This window comes from Lissotriton vulgaris, chromosome 10 (assembly GCF_964263255.1).
Source record: "Lissotriton vulgaris chromosome 10, aLisVul1.2, whole genome shotgun sequence".
Classification (NCBI taxonomy): domain Eukaryota; kingdom Metazoa; phylum Chordata; class Amphibia; order Caudata; family Salamandridae; genus Lissotriton; species Lissotriton vulgaris.
Genome location: NC_141698.1, coordinates 347,041,968 through 347,060,322, shown reverse-complemented (window position 1 = coordinate 347,060,322; position 18,355 = coordinate 347,041,968). Strand labels below are relative to the sequence as shown.

The window sequence follows — 18,355 nt, the reverse complement described above, 5'->3', positions numbered from 1 at the left end:
AGTTCTCAAATGGGGTCACTGTTTGTTAAGGGACGGCTTTGGCAATGTTTGGGTGCTAAAGTGGGAGGGGGGAGAGAGGGGGAACCGGGGGTTTTCGAACTACGAAGTCTGTGTCTGAGAAGCATGGCGACCTCCTTAGCCATACATAACCATGCGGGTTTTCAATTCCATTACTCCGCTCTGTTATGGATTTTGCACTGTACACTCCAATGCTCAGTGAATGCATCATACCTGAAGATGCGACTGCACCTCATGTGGTCTATAGTCATGAATACCAGTATAAATGTCGAGAATTAGCACATTGTCTCTTCTCACGTGGAATATTAGAGGGCTAATCAACCCTAAAAAGATCAGGCAGATGTTTGCTTATTTTGACAGGATGCATGTGGACATAGTGTTTTTACAAGAAACACACTTGGCTAACACGAGCACACCTACATTGGGCAATAGATGGGCAGAATCAGTCACCAGCTCGAACTACTCGACCTACTCCAGAGGGGTCAGTATCCTAATACGTAAGGGAACGCACTTTGAAATCACGAGCGTAAACAGAGACATGGAGGGTAGAAGTGTTCTTGTAGAAGGTAAGGTCAGGGGGCAGAGGGTCCTGTTGTTGAACACTTATGGCCCCAATGTCGATGACCCGGGTTTCTTCAGAAAAATGTGGCAGACCATTGCAGACAGACATATGGATCACGTGCTGTGGGGTGGTGATTTTAACGTGACACTGCAAGATCAGTTAGACCGGGCCACGCACACCTCGGAACAACATGGCAATGCGAGGCACATGCTAAGGGACGCAATAGAAGACCTCCAACTGGCTGACATATGGAGGGATGGTAACCCGGGGGTCACAGCTGCGACTCACATTAATGCAGCAAACAATAGTAGGGCACGGCTGGACTACTGGTTGGGAACACGGGAGGTACTAACATGGGTTAAACATATTTCACATCTGCCCGGAACAATGTCAGATCACAACCCAGTGTTGCTAAAAATTGCGGTCCCACAATATGAGCCGCCACCCTTCACTTGGCGTTTCAACGCGGCTGCCCTAAGGGACCCCTTATATGTCACCTCCATACATACAGCGATAGTAGATTATTTTGTGCTGAACTGCCCGACAACTGACGACCCATGCCTTCTATGGGAAGCATTTAAGGCCACAATCAGGGGGTATGTATTAGTACAACCTCAGGTATACTGAGGGATATACAGCAACAACTACGCACACGTGAAGAGGCCATACAGGGGCTGGAACAGGTGTACACGCACACGGGGGACACTAAGCTGCTGGGTGAAATTCAGGCCCTTCTGGCTGAACACAGAAATTTCGCCTCTGACGAACTTAACTATGTCACTAAGCGGGCGACCGCCAGGCGCTATGGGGAGGGAGGCAGACCAGGCAAGGTGCTGGCTGACAAGATTTGCTCGGGGAAAGCGCCACAAAATGTGACAGCCATTTGTAAGCCCACGGGGAAGAAGGTGAGCGACGTTAAAGAGATTACAAAAGAATTCATGACACATTATAGTGCCCTGTACGAAGCACGCCCCTCACCCTCACGGGAAGACTTGCTCGCCTACATGGCGGATGTGGAGATAGCATGGCTGTCGGATGGCCACAGAGCATACCTGACGAGGCCTGTTACGGTGGAGGAGGTCACTGATATCATTAAGCGATTGCCAAACAACAAAGGACCAGGGCCAGATGGTTACGTGACAGAATTCTACAAAGAGTATGCAGATCTGCTCGCTCCTCACTTGGTGAGGCTGTATGGGGCGGCACACGAGGCCCAGACCCTGCCGGAATCTATGAGAGAAGCCTTACTCATTGCGCTCTTAAAGCCGGGTAAGGAAGAGGATAAATGTGACTCATATCGCCCCCTGTCCCTCTTAAATGTGGACACGAAAATAATCGCTAGTTTACTGGCAGACAGGCTGAAACCACTTATGCCCCTCTTAATAAGACCAGATCAATCTGGATTCATACCTGATAGAGTCACCACACATAACACACGCTCTCTATTTGCCCTAGCACACTACTTGTCTCCTGAAACGAAAGCAGTAGCAGTGTTACTAGATGCTGCTAAGGCGTTCGACACTATAGGATGGTCTTTCATTCAAGCGGTTCTGGTGCGAATGGGGTTTCCCCTGATGTTTCTAGGTTGGATCTCCATGTTATATACAAACCTGTCGGCACGCATCAGAATAAACAGATATATTTCAGAGCCCATTCGAATATGCAGAGGCACAAGGCAGGGCTGTCCGCTCTCGCCGATGCTATTTGCATTAGTCTTGGAACCGCTGGCCTGTAAAATCAGACAACACCATCATTACTCTGCCATACAGATGCCTTCACGCCCAATACACATCTCACTACACGCTGATGACATGGTGCTGTATGTCAAGAACCCGGCGCAGCACTTAAATCCGCTGTTGCGGGAGTACATCAAATTCGGGAGCCAATCGGGACTACAGATCAACTGGGACAAATCTCTCATCCTAGCATTAACAGACAGTACGCACCCTACACCCCTGGACTACCCACTAGAGTGGCAAGAGGAACCTACGAAGTACTTAGGGGTGTGGTTTCACAGGGACCCAGAAATAGTCATACGCACTAACTATGGGCGAGTTATAGCGTCCTTGGAAGATAAAATTAAAAGATGGAATAAACTTCCTTTGTCCCTGGCAGACCGGACCGCTATTGTAAAAATGGTACTCCTGCCCAAGTTCCTGTACTTATTCAATAACATACCAATTAAGCCGGCGGCGGCAGTGTTCCGCAATATCAATACTTTGGTGATTAATTTGCTCTGGGCCGGGAAGCAGGCGAGGATGGAATTACACACTATGACACTCCCATATGCTAGGGGGGGCTTCAAGGTGCCAGATTTCTATCTTTACTACTTGTGCGCTCAGGCGCAATTCGCGCATTACTGGCACCACGAAATACCCTTCTTGACGCACGTGGCGGTGGAGGCAGGGGACACAGACCCAATACCGCTAGCAAACATACTACTGCACAAACGCCCCAGACTACATGACCATGACATCAACACTGTAGACACTACCACGGAGGCCTGGAGACTGATGGGTAAGGCGGCTAATGCTCTGCCACTGTACGCACCGGCGCTTCCGCTGGCTCACCACCCAGCTATCACGGTTACACAAGAAAAGGTTGGCATGGATCTGCTAAAATGGGCAGGTATAGACAAAATGGGCGACCTTTATCTCAATGGGGTCTTCCAAACGTTAGACAAACTGCAATACATCAGCAACCCGTTCCCTCCTTTTCAGCTTCAACTACTATAGGCTACAGAGAGCACTTAAGGGGCTTTACCCAGCACACCCAGAGGAACCGACACCACTCGCACCACTGCAACTCCTGCTCACCACACCCACGGCCTCTCACCTGGTGTCTAAATTATACACAAGCTTGCAAGGCGCCATAGGGGGTAACACTGACAAGGCTAGGGACAGGTGGAGTGCGGGTTTGGAGACACCGCTCACTGATGAAGAGTGGGCATCTACGTGCATGCTTACCGACATGTTAACACCGAATGGTAATTTGAGAATCATTCATTATAAATACCTGCATCAGGTGTATTATACGCCTCAGAGACTATACAACTATGGGTTGAGAGAGGACTCAAAGTGCAGCAGATGTCAACAGGATAGTGCGGATTTCATGCATCTGGCTTGGCACTGTCGCAAGGTGGCCGGTTATTGGGAACAAGTGATGCAGACGTTGAATGAAATGTTGGGCTCTTCCTTGAGATGTGAAGCCAAAATTTGTCTTTTGGGTATTGTGCCACAGCTGAGAGCGCGGAGGCGTAAGTTCTGCGCAGTAGCGCTATTACTGGCCAAGTGGAGGGTGTCCCTACACTGGAACAGTAGAAGGGGTCCGGTGGTTAAAAGCTGGTTAGAAGATATGGTGTACTGTCAAGATACACTGACCACATATGAGGAGGAGCTGCCGATCAGATCTCGGCCCAAGGACTACTGGGAGTACCTACGAACCTATTTACTGGAGCATGGAGCTGCAGAGGAGGTGAATGATACCGGTTAGGAGAAGTGCATGGAGGGTAAATAAATGCTGGACACAAATAAAGTGGAATGGTCTTGAGGAGGGAGGATGCTGTGACACAGATTATTCGTTGCTGAAGGACACATCTAAGTTACTTTAATGGTTGGTTATGGTTAAGTTACCTTTGGGAGAAAAATTGTAACAAAAAAGTAAGAACTTTGGCATGTTTATGAGCGAATATGGCACTTACTGATAGCACTGTGATTATATTGCAAGACGCCGCCGGTCCGTTGGATGTCGGCTGATGGGCTGTGTACGTGAACTGCGAACCCACTCGGGCACACAAGACTGCAGCCGGCCTGTTATGGTTGTAGGCGAATCACGTGTAATGTATTTTCTTATGTGACAAGTGCAATAAACCTCTTACACCAAAAAAAAAAAAAAAAAAAAGAATTCAAAGACTTTCTAATTCACCTCAATATAAAGCATCAAAAAAGTAATCCTCTTTAGCATCAAGCCACTTACCTGGTAGAACAGCTCATGAGTACTTTAAAGAAAGCTTATCAGCTTGCTGCATTGAGAACCTAAAAGTTGTTTTGAACACTACTCTTCAAACTTACCATTTGATCCCTCATTCAACAACAGATGAAAGCTCTACCACTCTCATGTTTGGAAGAACCAGAACGACAAAGCTGTCCCAATGGACCTCAGATCGAAGAACGAGGAAGACATTCATACTAAGGACATTGGTCGCAAACAAAGGATTAAAAGATATTCTGACAGAAGATGACTTGACAAGAGGAGATCGAGTGCTTGCCAGACAACACAAGAAAAGAAAGTCTGATGATAATTTTGAGGCTGAGCCCCTTACCATCACTAACACCAAAGGACACATGGTAGCTGCCCACAGTCCTGGAAAGTCCCTTATGAGAGATTCCTCTCATTTTTGACATGTGGCCCATCACTCACCAATCATCAATGTCAATGTAGAGACTGGGGCCAGACAGACTGTTAATGACTGCGAATGCTGATGATTCCACCTCACTGGCACCGATCAAAGACACTTCAACTGCCAGTTCCTGGGTTCCAGTGTGATTCAGGAGCATGCTTCGCTTGATTGAAACATTATTATTGCCTGTATATATATATATATGTATTGATTTATGAATTTAATTTATTCATATGTTTTTTTACTTATTTTGAAAAGTTGTAACTTTTTATTTAACAAAGTGGTAGAGATAGTGCCTTGTAAATAAAAGAACGCTGGAATTCTTTTGGTTCCCACTGTACACCGTAGTCCCCTGACGTAATTGTTGGAGAGATGAGTTGAAGGCAAGCTTAGAAAGTTGATTTCTGACATAAACGCTGCAGAATAAAAATTACTCTCTGTGTGTGGCATAGTTATTGGTGAGTACCTGGGCTGTCATGACGCTATATTTATGAGTTATTGCCTTCAAGTAGGCGTTATTTCCATGTTCCGTGGACAGAGCATAGTGGACCTAGTTGAGGTTCCTGCACTGCCTCGAAAATTTGAGAATCTATTTTATGTCGAAAACTGTATTGCAACTTTTGTTGCAAAGGCACAAATGCAGGTTGAGCTCCAAATATTGTAGCTAAAATTCCATCACAATCCTCTCCTATCTCCCTCAACATTTCCTGTGACTTATGGCAAAATAAATCCCTGAAGGCCTTATTCCCAAGTTTGACGAATACCTGAGTATCTTTCTCCCTGCTTCCTATTCCTAACCTAGGCCTACCTCTTCTAACTGTTTCATGATCAAAGTGAAACCCACCCCTTACGATCAGCGCTGTGTTACCCCTTTCAGACAGTATGGTGACTGCCTCTCTGTTTGACACTCTTACTTCAAAGGATCCATTGGATCTTTGCCACTATGATGTGCAATTGCTAACTGAAAAGGCACAGAGTTCTTTGTGTGTGCGGACCCGGCATAAATGTCACCCTTCTCACCTAAAGATGTTCCCTAAGCAGAAGGAAACCACCAATTACCAGTTCTTTAACCTGCGTAGGTATCTCATCCATGATATTCTTTTCTTGATTGATGACTGTGAGAAATAAAGGGAGCAAAGCTGCTGATGTCTTTTGCCCTGGGAGGTGCCTAGGTTTGTGGCTATTTACACCTCCTCACACCTTTCCAGGACTCGAGGAAAATGTGAAGGAAAGTAATTAATGTTGGTAGCAATCCAGGCACCAGAAGTCAGCAATTATGTATATCAACCTTTTAAAAGTGATCCCTCTTACAGATAGAATAAAAAAATCAGGGTAAACTCACAATATTTATTTTTGCCAGTCGCCTATTAGTAATGAGAGCGCGGTTTCTAGTTCTCCCTAAGCCAAAGTTAAAAAGAAGCATGATTGTAAGCCTTGCACAAGTTATCAACTACAGCAGGGGCACGATTTCTGAAGAACAGTCACAACTTCCTTACTTAATGGCAGATTTAGCATTCAAATGGGCAGGAAGGTATATCTTCCTACATAAGAACAATACTTTGAGGCATAGTTATCTATGTGCTGTAGAATGTAGCATACATGGAAAAAGGAAGTAACATTACGCCTCTCTGGGGTAGGGAAACAATTTTGCCACAAACCAAGGTTTACTGCCTTTAGTAAATCTAGGTTTGTGGCAAAATACGTGTGTGGATGTGTGGTATTGGGTTCTTCAGGCCTACATATTCCGCAAAACCCGCTACACCATAAAAAGATGTTGGTGGTACATTCCTACAGCACCCTTCGGTAATGCAAGAAGTATCACACGGAACATCGGTGCGAGACCTCTTTTATACAGTTTTACAGTAATAAAAAGTGTAGGCGGAACACATTTACAGAGTTTAGGTACATATATGGTCATTTTTGGAACACAGCCAACTCATGGGAGGAGTTACAACACCACTGGTCAGTTTGGAGGGACATTCCTAAGTGATGACTGTCCACTAGTACAGAGGGTTTAACTGCGCATGTGCGAGCTTGACCAGTACTAAAAATAGCCTGTTGCTGGGCAAATTCGAGTGGTCAGTGGTACAGAGAAAGGACAAAAGGGTATGCTGGCCATGAGGCAAGGCATTCATATAAAATGGCCGCCGGTGTGTTCAAAATGGCTTCCGACCACCATGGTCAAGTTAAGGGGAAATTCGTGTAGCAAAGCTTAACGCTAACCCGATCACCGCCAAATTACGACAGACGACCCTTTTAGCGTTCAGCTGAAGCTACCTCATAGCGGACATAATCAGGGTATTCATCTTCAATATCAATGGACATAATTTTCGCTACTTCTCTATGAATCATTTGTTCATTTTTTTCAATAATTCGTTTGGACGGGATACAAACAGAAAGGCACATGGAACATAGCATAGGGCCACATTGAATACAGAGACATAAAAAGAATAATATCCCAATTATTACACATAAGATTGTCAGCAACTTCCAACCCCACGTACTAAGTAACGTCCAAAACCACCCCGAAAATGTCCAAGTACCATTATCAGGATGTATCTGAGCAGCTATCTTGTGTAACTTAGATATTGCATCATATACAGAAGGTGAATTATCTGGCACGTATACACAACAACTACTTCCGATAATGCGACATGCACCTCCACGGTCAGCTAATACTACATCTAGAACCATGCGATTCTGGAGCGCTACAATTCTGGTAATTTGAAGTTTCCCTGTTAAGTTTCCTAAGGCAAAAACTGTCTCATTAGCGACAGCTTCTACAACATGTGTCAGTCGTCTTATTTTTCGACGATTTAAGGCAGCCCCAACAAATGAAAAGAGGCCTAAATTAAAATCAACATACTGTTGCAAAGAAGTGTCAGTTTGGTCAATGTCATCGAGAACTAATATTCTCTTCACTCTATTCAATATAAAGTCGTGGTACAACACAAAGTCATTATGATACATAGGTGGGGCAATAAACACAGGAGGTAATACAAAGGATATATAGCACGTTCCTAACCATCCTATCGGAAGACGGTGATAACCTTTATTTCCACAAATGAAGTACGTGTTTCGTGAGGCCACAAATGTAATACCATTTGGAGTGTCAAAGGTGAGAGTGGTGTTACATTCACTTCTTCCTACTGGGATTGTACCTTTATTACGAACACATAAGTCGGCTTTCGTATCAATAACAGTAATCACGTGCAGATTAGACATATTTACATTTCTTTGGTTACTATAAATTCGTGGCGAGGATACATTGTCAGGTCTGTATTCTTCCCATTCAAACTTAGTTCCTTCAGCTTGTGGATAACCATCTCGATCATTAAAGCAGAACTTGTTAAGTCGGAAAAGTAGTCCACCTTTTGTTGGCCATCGCAAAGTAAACAAAAGAGTATACCAAGCATTGCAAGAACCATTATGAGAAAACGGAAGTGGGATAAGTGGAGTGCCTCCTTTCTTTTGATGTCCGGGCAACATCCCACATACCCAACAGTTCGAAGTGTTTGTCATGTTATGCGTATGATGCAGAATTTGGATGAAGCTTTTATTCAAATAAGTCTGTCTGTGCCGTTCTTCATGGTAAGGCAAATTAAAATGAAAATGTTCAGATGGAATAGGGGTAGTTGGCAATAAGTGTTCTCTCGCTGGTACCAGCAACTCTACCACCCAAGCTATAACTGCAATCACCACAATTGTTATAACAAAAAGTACTGCACCAAGAATTCTCTTATTGCGCATTGTAGAAGATGCCATAGTTCAAAAGTTCAAAATGTCTCAAAAAGCAACTAAAAAAATAAAAATATGAGTGCTGAGCTCCGAGGTAGCCGTTGGTTTCTTCTCCGAGATTCAAGACGGGTGTCGCTACACTTGGCAGAACAGATCCCCCCCCCCCTTGATATTCCCGGCTTCCGTTTCACAAACCTGGAGCGGTAACTCAACCAGTCTCGCACAAAACAACTGCTTTTCTTGGTCGTAGATTATATCTCTCTTTTCCAGAGACAGTGTGGTCCGGGAAGGCCCCCTTCGATTCAGTAGACGCAACAGCTGGGCTCTTCTCCTCGTCCAAGATGTCTCGATAATCAGACAGCACAGTTGGGCTCACCAGATCCGGAGAGACACGACGGCAGTGAGTGGAATGCACCTAACGCTTCCTGTTGGTAACTCGCACAGCCGTTCGAGTTACAAGTAGCACTTGTTCGGGGCCAGGCCACCTCGGCTCCAAGCTGCTTGTTCTCTCAAAGGAGCGGATCATTACATGGTCACCAGGACGAAGATTGTGAGCCTCTCCAATGGAATTGTCAGGGAGCGCTTCTCGAACCTGTTGATGAATGGAAAGTAAATCATTTGTTAATCGTGCCAAATAATCGTTCATCATTATACAAGGCACATCATGTAACAATCGAGGCTTAGGAACTCCCCATATATTCATAGGCCTTCCAAACACCACTTCATAAGGTGTGAGGCCAGTTCGGGAATGGGGCACTGATCTAATAGATAGCAATGCCAGAGGCAGAGCATCCGGCCATTTCAAAGACGTGGATGCCACGATCTTTGCTAGCTTTAATTTCAGAGTAGCATTATACCTCTCCACGAGACCTGCTGACTGCGGATGGAATACAGCATGAAATTTCTGCTGAATTGCCAATCCCTTCATTACATATTCCACACTTTTCCCAACAAAATGAGGACCATTATCGCTCCACAAAAATTTACAAACACCGTAGCGTGGGAAGTACTCCTTGAGCAAAACCTTAGCTGTTGTCAGCGCTGTATTACACACCACCACTAAGACATACTTAAGGTTATTGCAACGCTCAAGCTGGATGTAATCCATTTGTAGTACCTCGAATGGTGCAGTAGGTGGAACAAACCCTCCTTTCGGAGTATGGGTCCCCTTAGCAGGATTGTGCTGTAAACATATCAAACAGGTCTGCACTACTCTTTTGGCCGTATTGGCAATCTCAGGATGCTCCCAAACTCGCGTTAGCAATCGAGTAATTGCGAGAGCTCCAACATGTGCCAATCCATGTGTCATTTGAACCATCGCTTGCAAGTAAGCTGCAGGCAATTTCCATCTTTCCATATCTTTGCTTCTCAAACAACCCTCATCATCCAGCACTCTCTCCGCTGCCCAGGTTGCGAGTTCTGCTTCAGACGCTGATTTCTGGATATCTAGTATCTCCTCTCTAGCATTGTGCCATCGCTCAGCCTGTGATTTCACTACATACATTGGCGAGGCATTTCGTAACATAGCAGTTTCCCTCGCTATGCTATCTGCAAAAGCGTTTCCTTGTCCCACTTTGCCCGTCACTTTCTTATGTGCACTGCATTTGATTATCGCCACTTTCTTTGGACAAAGTAACGCATTCGAGAGATCACGCACTAATTCGCCGTGCATGATGTGCACTCCGTGTAAAGTCAAAAACCCTCGCTCTCTCCAGAGTAGGCCAAAATCATGCGCTACTCCAAAGGCGTACCGGCTATCAGTGTAGATGTTCACACACAAGTCAGCACTCAATTCACATGCTCTTGTTAAGGCTATCAGTTCCGCTGCTTGGGCCAATTTCTGTGGTATTCGTGCTGCTTCTATCACTGTCTTAAGTGTCGTGATCGCATATGCTGCAGAAGTTGTACCATCTGGCAGCCTCAAACACGATCCATCAACCCACAGTTCCCCATCCACATCTGTAAGTGGCGTATCCTGTAAGTCGACACGACCCTTTGTTTTTTCTGCAGTCAGGAAAACACAATCATGGTGTTCTTCCTCCTGGCCCTCAACAACTGGATACGGCAATAAAGTAGCAGGGTTCAAAGTAGCACATCTCTTTAGTGTGATGTGTGGTGCCAACAGTGTGAGCTCATATCCTGTTAAACGTGCACTCGTGAGATACTGGGTCTTTGTTTGGTTTAACAGAGCATCTACCGCATGGGGAACTAACACCAGAAATTTATGTGACAAAACTATTCCCTCACTCTGCCGTATAGCCACTGCTGGTGCTGCGAGTGCTCGAAAGCACCCAGGTAATCCTCGTGCTACAGGGTCAAGTATTGCCAAAAAATATGCACAGGGCCTCTGCTTATCCCCGTGTGTCTGCACTAAAACTGACAATGCACACCCATCTTTCTCGTGTACGTACAACGTGAAAATCTTTGTGTAATCTGATGTACCTAACACTGGTGCAGAACAAAGGGCTTGTCTCAATTGTTCAAAAGCATTCTGGCATTCATCTGTCCATTCAAGGGGCATTGGTGTAGTTTTGGACAATAACGCTAACAAAGGTTTTATAATGTGTGAAAATCCCATTATCCACTGCCTGCAAAAAGACGTTAAACCTATGAAAGCACGCACATCTCTCTGAGTACGGGGGACTGGTGTATCTAAAATTGCTTGAATTCGATCAGATGTTAATGCACGTCCCTCCTTAGACAAAAGATGACCGAGGTAGGTCACCTTTGGTCTACAATATTGGAGTTTCTTCCTAGATACCTTATGAATATTCTGAGCAAGAAAGGATAGTAAAGCAAGAGTACTCTCCTCGCACTGTTCATGCGTATCTGCGGCAAGTAGGATATCATCGACATACTGGATAAGGGCCACTCCAGACTGCAAATCAAAAGAATCGAGCTGTCTTTTTAAAGCCTGGCTATAGATGCTAGGACTTTCTGTATAGCCTTGAGGAACTCGACAAAATCTATACGATTTATTATTTAATGTGAAGCCAAATAGATATCTGCTATCGGGATGGATGGGAATGGAAAAGAAAGCATTTTTGAGGTCAATCACAGTAAACGTGGTAGCAGTGGGCGGAATCAAAGTAAGTAAGGTGGTAATATCAGACACCCCCGGGTACTGGGGCACTACAATCTTATTAATTTCCCTCAAATCAATAATAAATCGATAGACTTTGTCATCAGTATCTTTCTTTAATATCGGAAGAATCGTTACAGACATTATAGGGAACTTCCTCCACTACTCCTGCAATAATCAAGTCGTGTACAATGTGAGTTAAGGCAATTTCACCTTCCCTAGAGATTTTATATTGCGGCACACGCGGCAGAGACACTCCCTCTTTAACAGTTATTCGAATAGGAGGAATAAGCATCTGTCCCACATCCGTATCCGAAGTAGCCCATAACGTTTGTGGGAGAGAGGCTAGCGCTTCAATTTCTTGCATAGTACACAGTCTCCCTACATCTGGGTAATTGTCATTCAGGATAACCCTCACTCCTTAAGGAGCGCAGCGTATTGTTGCTCGGAAGTATTTAAGCAAATCTATTCCCATAATATTGTCTGGAGTATTTGGCGACAATAAAAATGGGCACGGACCAAAGAATCTGTCAATGTAAAACGTAAGGGGTTGTGACAATGGGCTAAGAGAGGGTGTTCCATCGAACCCTATAGATGTAATCGTTTCGCCAGACAGGGGAGCCCTTGGAACCAAGTTTTTAGACAGATCACTACGAGTAGCTCCTGTATCAACCAGGAACTGATCAGTAGAACCCAAAACGCCCGCTGATACATATGGACCTCTTTGATCTACTGGTACTTCAACCGATTCCACACCCCATCCTACCCAATCCTATGCATGCACATAGTCCTGAGACTCCACATTCTCACCCTCCGATATCTGATACTGATTCCGTCGATCAAAAGTATTATGATCATCCTGACCACAACCCCTTGCCTCAAACCTGCCACAATCACTTGCTCCGCCCCTCGCTCCTGAATAACTATTCTGTGTCCTTCCACCTCCTCGACCACGCTGATTACGTTGATCACGGAGCACCGGACAATCTGAGGCCCAATGTCCAAACTCTTTACAGTATGCACACTGATTCTCAGCAATGTCGGTACGACCAGAAGACGCACCATACGCTCCACGCCTACCTCTATCGTTCCCTCTCGGCTGTGTAGCACGAACCTGAGCCATCATCACTTTCGTCTTTAATTCCTTCGCTTTCTTATCAGTACTTTCTTTGGCCTCTAATTCCTGTCGCTCATAATACTGAGCCATAGTCAATAAGGAAGCAGGGGTCGCCGTGGTCCAAGAACTTTCACTAGTCTTTAGACGCTTTGCAATCTCCGGCAGGAGATTAGCCACATACTTGTCAACAAACAAGTGCCTACCCTTTCATCTGTTAATAATTGCCCACTGTAATCATGGAATGCTTCTTCAAAACTTGAGAAGCAATCAGACACCGACTCATCCGCCTTCTGTTTGCAAGAAGCTAACATAGTCCAGTCAATCTACAGCGTTTTTAATTTGTTTAAGATAGCTGTCGGAAGATCTAAGATTAATTGACACGGCTTACATGCAGGCTCCCTGTCTAAATCAGCTTGGGCTAAAGCTTTCCAATCCGCTCCCAAGGTCGATTGATCGTCGAACTTACGAATCACTCTCCACATATCAGGGGGCAATATCAACCCAAAGAAGAGATCAATATCAACTAACGTCATAACACACGAAGAAATAGCCCCTTCCACTTCTTCATAGAAAGCTGCCGGATTCTTACGGGGATCAGGCAAAGCATTTTTCAGTGCCATAACATCTGCTTTATTCCAAGGTGTATAAACCCAATTATATACAAAATAACCCTTGGCATCCCCGGACAATTTATCGTCACTTGTACCTTGCCCTTTAGGAGGGACATACAAAGGTGCAGCTTCACGCATAGGCATAACATGAACCGTAGAACTCTTATCTGCTCCAAAGATAGAACACTCTTTGGATATCTCCGTCGACCCCGGCGCAGGCACATCTGATGCTTTTCTTGCTTCTCGTAATCTTGACGCCTCATCCCGTAGCTGGACCAACCGTTAAAAAAAACGATCCGCATCTGCAATAACAAATAAACCTTTACGCATATTCTCAATATTGACCGATATATCCTTAGGCTCTAGATCAGTCGAATGTTTCCTAAATCGTTCTACAACTTCATCTCCAAACTGACTCAAAAAATACAACCGTTCTCGTTTGGACCACTTACTCATTTCATCATTAATCTCTGACATAGTTATTTTGTTCAAATTAAGTTTGCGGGCAAAACTGCGCAATTCCGCAGCTACACTAGCACTTAGCCTGACACGACTACTCCCTTGACCATCTCCTTCCGAGTCCTCGTCTGGGGCCGTAGGCAGAACATACGGAGGCGAGCACCGATCTAATAATGAAAAATCATCAACTTCATTAGTAAGGACAGGATAAAGAGGACGTCGGATAGGAAATTGACCATTTGTTTGCAAATTACGTTCCTGTGCCTCCCTCTCTTTCTTCTCCTGCAACTCTTTTTCCTCCAGCTGAAAAGCCTTATCCCGAGCAGCCTTCCGCTGTTCTTTGTCCGCCAAGGCTATTTCACGCTTCATTCGTTCGTTTTCTCCCCATTCGTACACAATCAAACATATCTTGTCTAGACCTATGCTGAAACAAACACTGCTCCACATACTGAACCTTTCGTAAATCAAACGACCCATGTAGTGGCCATTGCAATTCGGGATCAGGTTTTGTATAGGGGGAAGGCCAAATTTTATATACATTTCTCGATTATGGGTCCCCTCTGGGGGAGCCGGCTGAGATTCATTTAATCGATAATTGGTACCTTTTCCAAGACAGCACATTCCTCGGAGTGTGCTTAAAACAGGCATGTCAAAAATATCACGAAAATGCGATATCACTAAATGGCACTTAATATACTCCACACAAATGTGCTGTTCAAACAAAGACAAATTTTGAGAAATATCTCTACATGCCCGCCTATGTGAAGTGCACTGCACATATAATTCAAATCATAGAACCAAGTGTTAGCTAACTCAAAACATATTCAAAGAGCCACAGTAAGCGTTCGTAGACTATCTTACCAATCACAAGCTTACCAAATTCTCAGAAATCCAGGATCCAACTGCCAAGTTCTTTAATCGAATCAGCCAAACTGGCACTGTACGACAACTCGAACGAGCAGGATCTCAGTCGAGGACCGGCGCCACCTGGAAGGTCAGATCAGAAGGAAAGGAAGAAAACACCGTGGGTGCCAAGACTCGGGTCACTCAATGGCAGCGTACGCGTCCATGGCGAGTTTCCAATCCTTCGTCACGACCTCTCCTTCGGGCATCCGAGTCGCCGATAAGTCCCTTCGTGGTCGCCAATTTGTGGTATTGGGTTCTTCAGGCCTACATATTCCGCAAAACCCGCTACACCATAAAAAGATGTTGGCACGGAAACTGGAAAATGCAAAAGACAAGTTTATTAAGACCCCATGGGGTGGTGGTACACCACCCCATGGGGTCTACAGCACCCTTCGGTAATGCAAGAAGTATCACACCAAACATCGGTGCAAGACCTCTTTTATACAGTTTTACAGTAATAAAAAGTGTAGGCGGAACACATTTACAGAGTTTAGGTACATATATGGTCATTTTTGGAACACTGCCAACTCATGGGAGGAGTTACAACACCACTGGTCAGTTTGGAGGGACATTCCTAAGTGATGACTGTCCACTAGTACAGAGGGTTTAACTGCGCATGTGCGAGCTTGACCAGTACTCAAATAGCCTGTTGCTGGGCAAATTCGAGTGGTCAGTGGTACAGAGAAAGGACAAAAGGGTATGCTGGCCACGAGGCGACGCATTCATATAAAATGGCCGCCGGTGTGTTCAAAATGGCTTCCGACCACCATGGTCAAGTTAAGGGGAAATTCGTGTAGCAAAGCTTAACGCTAACCCGATCACCGCCAAATTACGACAGATGCATGGGAGCACTCATGCTTCACCCATGTAACGCCTGCCAATGCAAAGCCACTGAAGGCGACACAAATCGGCCCTTGCGTGACTTTGTAAATCTCGAATAGCATTTTGCGTTGTGGCTAAAAATTGGCAAAACCACAACGCAAAATGTTAGTAAATCTGTGAAAAGTATGTAACTTTTACACCATCCAACCTGTTATCTTAGCTCAGGGGAAACAACAAGTGCTGATAAGGTGTTTGGCAGTCCCTCATTGCCTAGAGTTAAAAAGTACCGTTAATTCAGGTCCATAAAAAGCAAAAAAAGCTGGGTGCAATTACATCAAAATTAAAATGTCATACATTGCACGTGAAAAACAGAAAAATATAGTGATTTAGGGCAACGGTCACTAAACTAGTCCAAAGCTAGACCATCAGAAGCAACATCAAGCTAAACTACAAACTGATTAAGCCTTGCTGTTGATTTGTCTGATTATTTTCTGTTAGTTGGCGAAAAAAAGGCTATGTAGGCAAAGGAAAACACTATTTTCAGAGTGTGTTCAGTATTATATCAGGGGCTAGATGTAGGTACATCTAATTTACCGACTCTTAAATACCGAATCATACCGATTCGGTATTTATGAATCGGTAAATTAGAAGAAGGGAGATGTAGGTATTTTTTTATTTTGAATTACCGATTCTGTAACATTCGGTATTTACCGATTCGGTAAATACCAAATCGGTATTCCCCATTGATTCCTATGGGCTTTGGAGCCCATAGGAATCAATTAGAAATACTGATTCGGTATTTACCGAATCTGTAAATACCGAATCCAGCAAGGGTGCAGGGGGTGTCACTTTGACACCCTCTAGCACCCCAAGTGCAGGCTTGTGTGCCATGTGGCACACATACGTGCCCTAAGGGCATGTCTGTCTGTCACATGGCACAGGTGTGCATGCACACCTGGATTCGGTATTTTACCACCCAATAGGATTGGGTGGTAAAATACCGACTCTTAAGGGCCTGTGGCACTCTGCTGAGTGCCACCTACATCTTGATTTACCGAATCTGTAAAATTACCGATTCGGTATTTTACAGAATCGGTAAATTTACTGAATCGGTAAATTTACTGATTCTGTAAAATACTTGCCCCTACATGCTGATTCCTAAATACCGGTCGGTAACGGACGAATTCGGCCGTTACCGACTGGTATTTCCTCTCCTACATCTGGCCCCATATGTTGAATCATCATGAAATGTGATTGACATGCTAATAGAGGAGCAAACATTGCCTCGTTTTGTTTGTCAATGTAGGCAAATGGTATAGAAATAAAACATAGACTTCCATTCAATGCTTCTTAAAAAAGTCTCAAAATGATCTTTGGAAGCATACATCTATTTTATTTATATAAAACATCATATTTAATCATGTAGCAATTGTCTTGATTTAAGCAGTAAAAACGTCTTCTTCCAGGCATTCCTCTTTCTAAGCTATACTTTATAGTTGTTTCATATCATTTGTATTTCTGCTGCTTCTTGATTTTCTGACATATCACTATTGTTTGTTTAGGCCCTGCCTGTGCGAAATGGACCGTTGAATGAAGGCCAGAATGCAGAAAAACTACAAAGAAAAGATGAAGTGATATCTCAGATGTGAATGGAAAATAACACCCCGTTGTCCATAGCGTTTAGTTCATGTTGTATTCTTTTACAATAATAGTAAGTCCGAAGAAGGCAACCAGGAAATTCACATGCCTAGAATCGATTCACTTATCAATGTCTCCATTAAAAATAACTATATCGATTGAAATCTGCTGCAATTTGGTTTCACATCACATCACTTGCTATTCAGAAATAGATTATATCACTTGATTTACATATTATTTTCTTGACATCAAAGATTTTACACCTCGAGAGTTGATATTTTTTTTTTACATTTGCGCATTTCCAATTTACTTGTATAAATTGTTATGAAAGATGCCATTATGAAATCGGAGTAATTACCACAAGATTATAACTGTAACGATGTCTGTAATTTGTGATTTTAAAATACAAATGTAAGTACATGTCCAAAATATGTCAATATATTGTTTTTTTAAAGAAAGGGAACAATAAAATGTGTTAAACAGTGTGTTTTTTCTGTTTAAGGCTTTATCAGTATGTTTGAATCCCCCATCTTACACTCACTTACTCCTTACAGAAAGTAGAATTAAAAAAAAATGTTCGGCAGTATTTCAGCTGTTTAATCGCAGGTGATAAACCTTTCCTTTATTAATTTTTTTAGAATCTAAATTCATGTGGGAGTGGGCTTGGCCCAGCTGCTGGGTACTAATCTGGTGTTCTAGCGTGGGGACACTCCGTTGGAGTAACCAGGCGCTCTATAAGCTGTATAATAATATTTACTAAGTAAAAAGTGTAACTATTCTGTTGATGTTGCGACAAGGTAAGGTGTACATTTTTGAAAACTATGTTACCTCCACATTCTGAAATCATAGGAGAACTGAGTTGAGTCCATTGAGATGGTGGCATAGTTGCCTGGTCATGCAGAAGAAGATGGGAGAGGGCCAGTTGCTGTGCAAGGATGATTCTCCATCATCTTCACCCAGGACTGTGGACCAGTGATGGAGTGCTCACAGCCACAGCATCCAA

At 44.0% G+C, this 18,355-nt stretch overlaps 1 long non-coding RNA gene across 1 annotated transcript in view; it reads left to right on the top strand.

The window, feature by feature from the left end:
• LOC147685221 (uncharacterized) overlaps positions 1 to 17,837 on the top strand; it is a 71,595-nt gene extending 53,758 nt beyond the window's left edge. Inside the window, exon 3 of the long non-coding RNA XR_015300416.1 lies at positions 17,277 to 17,837. This is a non-coding gene — a long non-coding RNA (uncharacterized LOC147685221). The remainder of the gene's footprint in view (positions 1 to 17,276) is intronic.
• Positions 17,838 to 18,355: the final 518 nt, after the last annotated feature.